The sequence below is a fragment of the Cicer arietinum genome, chromosome 1 (assembly GCF_000331145.2).
Source record: "Cicer arietinum cultivar CDC Frontier isolate Library 1 chromosome 1, Cicar.CDCFrontier_v2.0, whole genome shotgun sequence".
Classification (NCBI taxonomy): Eukaryota; Viridiplantae; Streptophyta; class Magnoliopsida; order Fabales; family Fabaceae; genus Cicer; species Cicer arietinum.
In genome coordinates this window covers 35,314,287-35,324,455 of record NC_021160.2, presented here as the reverse complement: position 1 = coordinate 35,324,455, position 10,169 = coordinate 35,314,287, and positions in this window count along the sequence as shown.

Here is a 10,169-nt window from a genome sequence, read left to right as displayed (position 1 = left end):
CTAATAAACTCATATAGTAAGTACATGCCCTAAACCCTAAAAAAAGATAAAAATCACACAACAAACAAAGTATAGTATACCTCAAATTTAATGCCACTACTCCTTGCTTTAATCACCTTTTGCATGATAGTTGCACCACGTTTGACTTCTTTTTCGTAAGTCTTAGAGGTGCCAACTTCTTCATTTTGAACTTCTAAATCTTTGTTTGTATCCATTTAACTACAACAAGTTCAACATGCACTTTAGTATAACATCAACAAGCTCAACATGGATCATGCATTATTATAAACAAACTCAACATGTATCAGTATATCTTAAAAAAGCTCAACATGCATTCTAATGATTACAAAAATTTAATAACATCAATACCTGAATAATGATGGTTCGAAGAAAGACGAAATGCAAAGAAAAGAGGGTTTGCAGAAAGTTCACAGAAATATGGTTCACAGAAATACGGTTTGAAGAAATACGTAATGAGGGTTACGTATTTCAATGAAAATATATTGTGTGAAATGGGAGAGATGATCTTGGATGGAAATAAGGTTCGAAATGAAGGAGATGATCGTGGAAATAAGGTTCGTAAAGGACGGGATGATAGGGTTTGCAAAAGAAGAGAAGAAATGAAGGTTGAGATGAAGGTTACGTAATGAAGAGGAAACTGAAGAGGTAACTGTTATATATACGTAACACTTTTACAGCGCTTTTTATAAGCCTTTTTACAGCGCTTTTTTTGTAAAGCGCTCTAAAAGGCTTCTTTAGTTAAATTCTTAAAAGGCTCTTTTACAGTACAGCGCTTTTCCCAATAAGCGCTGTAAAAGACCTCCGTGTGTTATTATGTTATATGAATGTTTTTTAAAGCCTTTTACAGCACTTTTACACATAAGCGCTCTAAAATGTCTCTTTATGTTAATTTTAAAAGGCTCTTTTACAACGCTTTTACACATGAGCGCTGTAAAAGGCCTTATTGTTTTTGTGTTTTGTTATGTTATGTTATTTTTTAAACAAGCTCAACATGCATGCAAAACCCACATATTTGGTCACCACCAAAATCTCTTCTCCTTTTATGCATCTTCTTCACAAACATCAAAGCTTACTCTTTCACAATTCAATCTCCACCTCAACACCCTTTTTATCTCTTTACATTTTCTTTCCTTCTTAAATCGAAACTTGGTATTCAGGATCATTGCCATGTTGCGAAAAATGGGTTTGTGTCTGATGTTTTTGTTAACAATGTGTTTTTGGGGATTCCCATGATGCATACAAGGTGTTTGAAGAAATTCCTGTTAGAGATAGTCATGTTAATTAGGTGTCTGATTAATATTATTTATAAAGCTTTTTTACAGCGCTTTGTCAAATAATTTTGCATAGATTAAGGATGTTTGATATGTGAAAGATAACTTTGTAAAATTGGTTTTAAAGTTATTTTTTAAACCCTGCATGGTTGAGGGAAAACAAACAACATCATGTTTCATTTTAAAGAAAAATCCTTACGTTTTATACTTAAAGAATCCAATCAAATCATGTTTTAAGTTTTTTGAAAAAGATAAAATGATTTTATTTTTAAAATCATAAAGATGATGTCTTTTAAACTTTTCAAAATTCCTTGTAAAAGAGTTTAAAAAGAATTGTCATTTCTATAAAAAAATTTCAAGGGAAATTTGAAAAATCATTCTTTAATGAAATTAATATTTCACATGATTTTCTTGTCATAAATTTGCAACAAAATGGAGTTGTTTTAAAAAAAATGAATTACAAGAATTGGCTAGAACAATTTTAAATGAATCAAATGTGGAAAAATGATTTTGGGGAGAAATCATAAAAATTGTTTGCCATGTTTTTTATCTTGGCTCTATTAGAAAATACCTTGAACTTACCTTCATATGAATTTTTGAAAAATATAAAGAAAAACATATCATACTTTCACATTTTTTAATGTCATTACTATGTTTTCCATGATAAAGAAATTATGGGTAAATTTGTTTTTAAAATGCCATCAAAACATATTTTTTGAATACTCTACATTCTTTAAATATTATAGAATATAAAATCTCAAGGCCCAAACTGTCGATGAAATTTTGCATGTTATGTTTGATAAATATGTTGATTCTCATGATGAAAGATAAGATGGTGAAGAAAAATAACTATAATATTAAATTTGGATAAATCACCAAGTTGATAATGTTCAAACATCATCCTCAAAAACTCCAAAGTCTGATCATGGAGTGGCAAAACAAAAAAAAAATCTAAGAGAATGATCAATTTAAACAAAAAGGTTAATGCTATAATTTTGGAAGCTGTACCAGAACGTTCTCCACATGATCAGAACATTCTTGATCCGATCAAAACTTATGCGCTTATCACGATGATATGGTTAAAGAACATCAACCCCTTCTAAAAGAGTTTTAACCATTTGTGATTCTCACTCCTACACCTATATCATTGTTGACCTTTCCTCTAAAACATCTCATCAAGATCAAATTATTGGAAAACACAATGGTGGAATAAGAACTTGATTGATATATTTTAAAAATATGACAACGATGTGGCTACGATTTCTCAAACATTGCCAAAAATAATCAATGAAGCCAAAATAGAACATTCTTGAATGAATATCATAATGGAGAAACTCTCTCAACAACAAAAGCTAAATTGTCTCATTTCGACCGTCAATCAAGATAAATAAATGAACATGTAGAGAAGCACCAAAATATACAAAAAATTATCGTCAATGAACCTCAAGTGAGAAAGATCACTAAAAGAAGTACACTCAATCCCAATTTTTATGATATTTGGATCATGATAAGTATAAATATATTTTTTTCCATGATATTATGTGATTGAATATATGCTCTTAAAATTAAGAATGATTAGACAAAGAGCTTTTTTGTCAAGTATAATTCATTGAATTATTTTTTCACAATTTACACTAGAATATCTTTCAAATTATCATGTTTAATGAATTAACATAGTTTTGTACAAATTTACCTCTTTATTTCCTTGAAAGCGTTATGTATCATGTTCTCCAATTGTTTTGCATATACTGAGTAGCCTATACATTGTTTGATGTTTGAGTATAGTATTTTGAAAATGGCTTTTAAAAAAAAAAAAAAATTTGAGGTTATAATGTGACTTTTGTAAAAGATCATTCTTCAATATATATATATATATATATCCTTGTTTACGGTTTATTTTGAAAGGATTTCAACAAGAAATTATATGTTTGGTCTTCATGAAAATAATTTGTGTCTCTTTTTGCTTTAAAACTCAAAACTAATCCACAAAGATTATTGCATGAAGTCAAAAATTGATATCACAAATTGATATGTGACCATTTTGAGGCATATCAATACATTTCTTTATAAATGCGTCTTATTTGTTACATGCTTCTTTTGTGAAAAATCATCTCAAGTGTTTAAATATATTTTAAGCATGATCGATAGAAATAGAAACAATAAAAAAGCCTCAAACACACTTGTTATTGAAAATAAGCTTGAACATGTGCCTTATTGCTAAAACTTTATGAAAAAACATTTTTTTTTAATGTGAGCAAATTGAGAAATTATATTTGACATGATGTCACTTTACTTTTTTTTTCTTTTCTGCTTTCTCTATTTCTAAAAGTAAAAAATGGATTTATTTCTAACGGTAAGCATGATCATGTTCAAATTAAAAGGTTGTCTCTTGTGAAAGAGGACAAAGAGTAAAGATGAATATTGCTTTTGTTCAAGAACATTTAAATATTAAAGGATATTCATTTCATAATATTTAGGTGGAGTTATTAGAAAATATTCTTTTTTTTTTTTGCAAAAAATTCATTGGCTGATTTTCTATGTGCAATATACTCATGCTATTGCTCCCTACATTTATACTCCATTTTTATTCTCCAACCTTTCTGATAGATGCCAAAAGGGAGAGAGAAATATACGATCGATATAGGATGGAAGTAACTTATGAATAATGTTAAGAATTTACCTCTTGCAAATGTTTAAGGGGAATTTAATTAGAATGTTAAGAATTAAACTCTTGCATGTGATTAGGGGGAGTTTATTTACATATCTATGAACTTTCTTACATTTTTTATTTATTATATCCATCAATAAATCTTAAGATTTATTCAAAAGGGATGTCATTATTAAAAGGCCTACTTGCAAAAATAAACATGCAAATTGATAATAGATTGATCAGAAGAATATTCTAGTTTTTAAAAGGATCATTCTGGTTTATCAAAAACTCATTCTGGTTTATTAAAAGATCATTCTGGTTTATCAAGATCATTCTGGTTTGTCAAATTATCATTTTGCTTTATCAAAAGATCATTTTTTTTATCAAGATCATTTTGGTTTATCAAATGATCATTCTTGTTTTTCAAAAGAACATTTTAGTTTATTAAAAGATCATTCTAGATTATCAAGATCACTCAGGTTTATCAAATGATCATTCTGGTTATTTCGTTTGAAGGACATAAGTAAAATGAGTCATTCTCTATAGTCTAAACCTCAGGATAAAAGAATATCAAGAGTAATGAAAACATAACCAAGCTCATTATTCAAGTTGAAGGCCCAAAGAAACAAAATAGTCTCGAGATCAATGACCAGATAAATCTCCATATTGATGAGCTATGAGCAAGAACAACAAGGACACAATTGTTGCACTTTTTACAAAAAGCTCAACATACATGTAAGACAAATGACTGACACTAGACAACTACTAAATCATTCATCCACATTTTCCATACAACATAATACCATAAACGTTTTGGTTTTATAAATGAATATTCAGGTTATTCTCTTTTAAAGATAGAATTAAAACATTTAAACAAATCATTTTCCACAATCTAAACCACAAGTTACAATGTAACAAGACTGCTCAAATAAGTGGTCAAACCTATAACTTGAGCTGAATTCCAAAAGGAGGAAAATAACCTCAAAATTGATGACCATATTGATGTCCGGATTGGTGAGTTGTGAGCAAGGCCACAATTCTCACACTTATTCATGTTTTCCATCAAACTCTACATAATTCTCTTTTGGAATGGTATCATACATGTGACAACCCATTCTCACTCTCATTCATATTTTCCATCATACTAAAAAGCAAGAACATTCTTCGTTTGTCAAGATTGTTTGGACTGCATCATAAACATGTGTTTAATTATTTTAAAATAGATCTAACACTTGGCTAATGTGTCTAACATATATATTAAGTTTAATTTGAATATTCGAAACCTCTCATCATTTATAAATTGAAGATCAATTGGAAGATGAAGGCAAAAGTTCAATTTACAAATCTATCAACACTTGTTCAAGTAAGAGCAAGATAAAAACCCTTAAAGAAACTCAAACTCTCTTCACTATACTGTAAAATACTTATGTTTTTTATAAAGACAAAGACCAAGGAAAGTGATCAATGTAACACCTCGATTTTTAACAGCGCGAGTGTATTTTTTTTTCAAACAAATTCATAAAAACAAAGAAATAATGAAGGAAATACTTTTGGATAAATATTTAAGTCGTAACACAACGACAAATCAGTCAACAGAATTTACAAGTAGCGGAATAGTTTTTGAAGTACGAATCCAAAGTATTTACACTTCAAAAAGTGGTACATGGACCCCATCATAACAAAATGTCAAACAGACAATATTAGTATAAGTACAGTCTTCCAAATTAAAATAAGCACAACCCAAAAAGAAAGACGTCTAGTCCCTAGACATCAACCTAATATGATCATTCTACCAAAAAACTATACATCCCGGATGATCTTCACGCGCCCTGCAAGATCCTCCTGAGACATCTTCAGTCAGGTGTGTCCAACTACCTTCCCATCTATAGGGTACTAACCGGTAGGATGGTCCTGGTTCTCATCTGAGGGACAAGCCCAGATTTCCACAATAGTTGTAAAAGGTCACCAACCGAAATTAACAATTAAAACATAACATTTAAGTTTTTAAATGCACAAAATAATCTTTCAACTTAGCATGCACCTTAAAAGGGTTTCCATATGCCAAACATTGATAAACCAGGTTGAAAAATGAAGTTTTTAACAAAACAACATTGTTGTATTCGAATACAACATCTCTGTATTCGAATACAAGGTTGTTTCAGCATTCAACAGCAAAAACAGCATGTCTGTATTCGAATACAACCTTCTGTATTCGACTACACAACGAGTCAGTAGCAAAACAGCATGTCTGTATTCGAATACAGCCTTCTGTATTCGAATACACATCAGACATCAATAAAAAAAACGGCAAAATTCACCTTTTAAAAGGGTTTTGAAATCAATCAACACTTACACACAAATCCAAACAATCACACTTAGCAATTATAGCACAATCACCATGACAACTTGAGTTTCGAAAAGGTTTTGCAATCAATCACACTTACACACAACTTCAAAACATTCACAATTAGGAATTATAGCACAATCACTACGACAACTTGAGTTTCGAAATGGTTTTGCAATCAATCACACTTGGCAATTATAACACAATCACCACGACAACTTGAGTTCAAACACTCAATCATAATCTTGAATCAAGCACGACTCGCGTTCCAAGCACCCTAATGCAATGCATATATGCCAAACTGCATGGACTCAAAATTCCAAACCAAAACCCTCCTCGAAGGGCCGTAAGTCATAATTGTACCGCCTATCAATGGCCGAAGTACTAAATTATCGAGGTGCCACCTATCACGGGTCAGCACGATTTACTAAAAACGTAAATCGTAAATGTACTGCCTATCACAGGCCGAAGTACTATTTACCGAGGTGCCACCTATCATGGGTCAACACGATTTACCAAAAATGTGTAGTCTATCGCAGATCTTACACGGCGTGACAATCCTCGCATGGATAAGATGAACCAACAAATCACATGGAATCATCTCGTGGCCTATCCGGTCACCACTATCTCAATGGCCCATCCAATCGCCATGTACTATGAAATGCATGAGCATACTCTGACTCTATCCACGACAATCGTTAAGTAAATGCAGATATTAAAAGATTCCCCATTTTTAATACTCATTTAACTCTAACAATTTTCACGACAATCATTAAGTAAATGTAGATATTAAGAGATTCCCCATTCTTAATACTCATTTAACTCTAACGATTTTCACTACAAACATTAGGTAAATAGAGATATTAAAAGATTCCCCATTTTTAATACTCGTTTAACTCTAACAATTTTGACGACAAACATTAAGTAAACAAAGATATTAAAAGATTCCCCATTTTTAATACTCGTTTAACTCTAACAATTTTGACGACAAACATTAAGTAAACAAAGATATTAAAAGATTCCCCATTTTTAATACTCGTTTAACTCTAATGGTTTTCAAATTCCACACAGAACATACTCAGACATATTCTCAAATTCAATCCACAATTCACACCAAATCACATCAATTCATTTTTCCACAAAATCCACACAAACACATCTCAAAATTTATAAATATTAATTATGAACATGTCAAACACGACAACCACAAAATTATCACAACCCACCACTCAAACACCATCAAATTTCATTTCCTCAAAAGCACACATAAATGAGTTAAATTCATTTTCCACGAAACACTTATCAATATCACCAAAACCCAACTCTAAAATTTTACCCATAAAAGCATTAAATTAATTTTCCCCAAATCCAGACTTCAACCCTAACAAGTTTCTTTTCCATACAACCACAGATAAGTCCCTAAATGCAAACTAAAAGTTTGGAAGGATCCCTTACCTTAACGCTAGCTTAAACGAGCGATTACGGTACCGCGAGTAATTTCGATAAGATCTTCGCTCGCGACATCGCTTCCAAAGTTAGTTCACTAGCACCGTAGCGTGGAGGTGATCAACTTTCCCTTCTATCTCTTTGCGAAACGAAGCTTAGATCTAGAAGAAAAGTGGGGGTTTGTGTTTGACGGTTTTGAAAACACCAACACCGTTTTTCTCCGTTTTTGAATAAAAGAAGAAGAATGAAGTTGAGAAATCCTTGTCTTCTCACCCACCAAGCCTTGGGTTTCTTTTCTTGAAGCAAAAGGAGGAAAAATAAAATGGAAGTAAGGAGGAAGAAGAAGAAGGGTTCGCGAGCATGGAGGGAAACATATTTTTTTCCTCTCTCTGTTTGCTGTTTTCTATTCTTCTTTTCAAAACATATATATATATATATATAATTACTTATACTATATATATAAATATATAACCAAACCAACAAATTTCTAACAACTTTCACACCCATCCCTTCACTCCCATCTCAGTCTCATTTAATAAAAATATATACTCTCGTCGCAACTCAATTGACAGATACAATTTTCAGCAACCCGAGATATTTTTAACAAAACTGTCCAGAATTATATTCTTCGTAACCTAAATAAATTATTCTTCGACAAATAATTTTAATCCAATTTCCAAAAATATATTTTCGGCATTCAACTCACTAAATACCAAAAACTGGGCTAAAAGCCTAAGAAATTCAACACAAAATACCTTAAAATTGTGTAATTTAGGATTTAAAATTAAGGGTCTTACGTTACTACCCTCCAAAAAGAAGTTTCATCCTCGAAACTTAAAGGACGAGTTACAATCCACACGAGGTTTGTACTCAAATTCAACATACAAGTCACAACTTGTTTTACCTGGCCTACTCGAAGAAAGCGTTGCCTACCCCCTTTCATAGGGTGCTTAATAACTCTACACACATCCATAGTCGGTAAGGCTCGTCCGTTCCATTCAACATGATTTTGTCTACTATCAACAAGAGATTAAGGATGATCAGTCCATCAATTTGTCAATAAATAGCCAACAACCATGATGGTGGCTTGGACTATCTTAATCGAACTGTAATAGCACTCCTTGTGACTTACACTTGAGGTTATCCCAATGCACAAACGGTCAAACAATCTTCTCAAGGTCCTATAAGTTTCCCATATTCCCGTATAACTTTGATCCTGTCGATGAAGTACAATCGCCCATAGCTACGTTACATAGCCTCATTTACATCCCCTTGGTACGAAACATCCTTTTGGTATCAAACCGAAACACTAAGTATGACACCAACACATTGAGCACAAAACAATCACTACAGCGGAGAACTCCTAAATTTCTCCATTGTCCACAAATCCTCCATTTTTCTTTAGTCGTACTACTACGTCAAACCGTAGTGTACACCTCAAAATGTTTGTCTAATTATAACTTTAATAGTTCTATCCCCACATCTGCTTGGTGATCCAAGTTCCCTCAAATATTTTTGAAATCATGCCAAAGACTATACTACTTAGGACACACAAACTTCTTTTTAGTTTAGTACTTCATTTCAAGAGTCATGTTTCCAACAAAATCCAACTTGAATTCCATTCACTGATTAAGACCTACACTGGTCTCATGCCTAACACCTCCAATTAACGCTTCACTAATCAATTTCCTACATACTTCACAATTCTGGACAAACCTGAAAATAATGTTCCTACATCCACTACCAACATTCATTCTAATACTTCTCAACTTCGCCGCGTCCTTTCTTGCAGCTCGATGATTATCTCTTCATTATTTCGAAATCATTAGTTAGCTTACTCTTGTATGTCTATTCCCAAAAATTGTTCTCTTCTTTGACAACCACAATTGGTACACACCATTGTGCGCCATATCCCAAAATTTCATCCAACCTAACTGGATTTTCTTTTGTCTTTCCTCTTACTATTAAACTTTTCTTCCTTCGAAGAAGCTTATCATCCTGGTCATTAAGAATTCCTTCAACAGTTCCAACAAAATCTTAATTCCTCCTAATTTTCACGCTTCTTACGAAATATTCTACATCTAAAATATATCTCAAACACTTTTCACATCTACAGTCATTCAATCGTCCTTGTGGTCAACATCTATAGTCCTTTATTTGCTTAGCTCATCTGTCATCATACTTCATCTTTCTTCATTATAGTGACTTCAATAAATCAAGCCTTACTAATTCCCACCAAACTTTTCCCTTTCATGCTCAATTATTTCCTCCAAACAAACATTTAACTCCTTTGATTGACGAACACAATAACAACCCCCATGACATGCACTCAAGTAGTGCCTTTGTATCATTGGCATATTCTTATAATAACAATGTCTGAATTATGGGTGAGATAATTCCTGTCATCAATCTTTAATCGTCATAAGCTACATCTCTA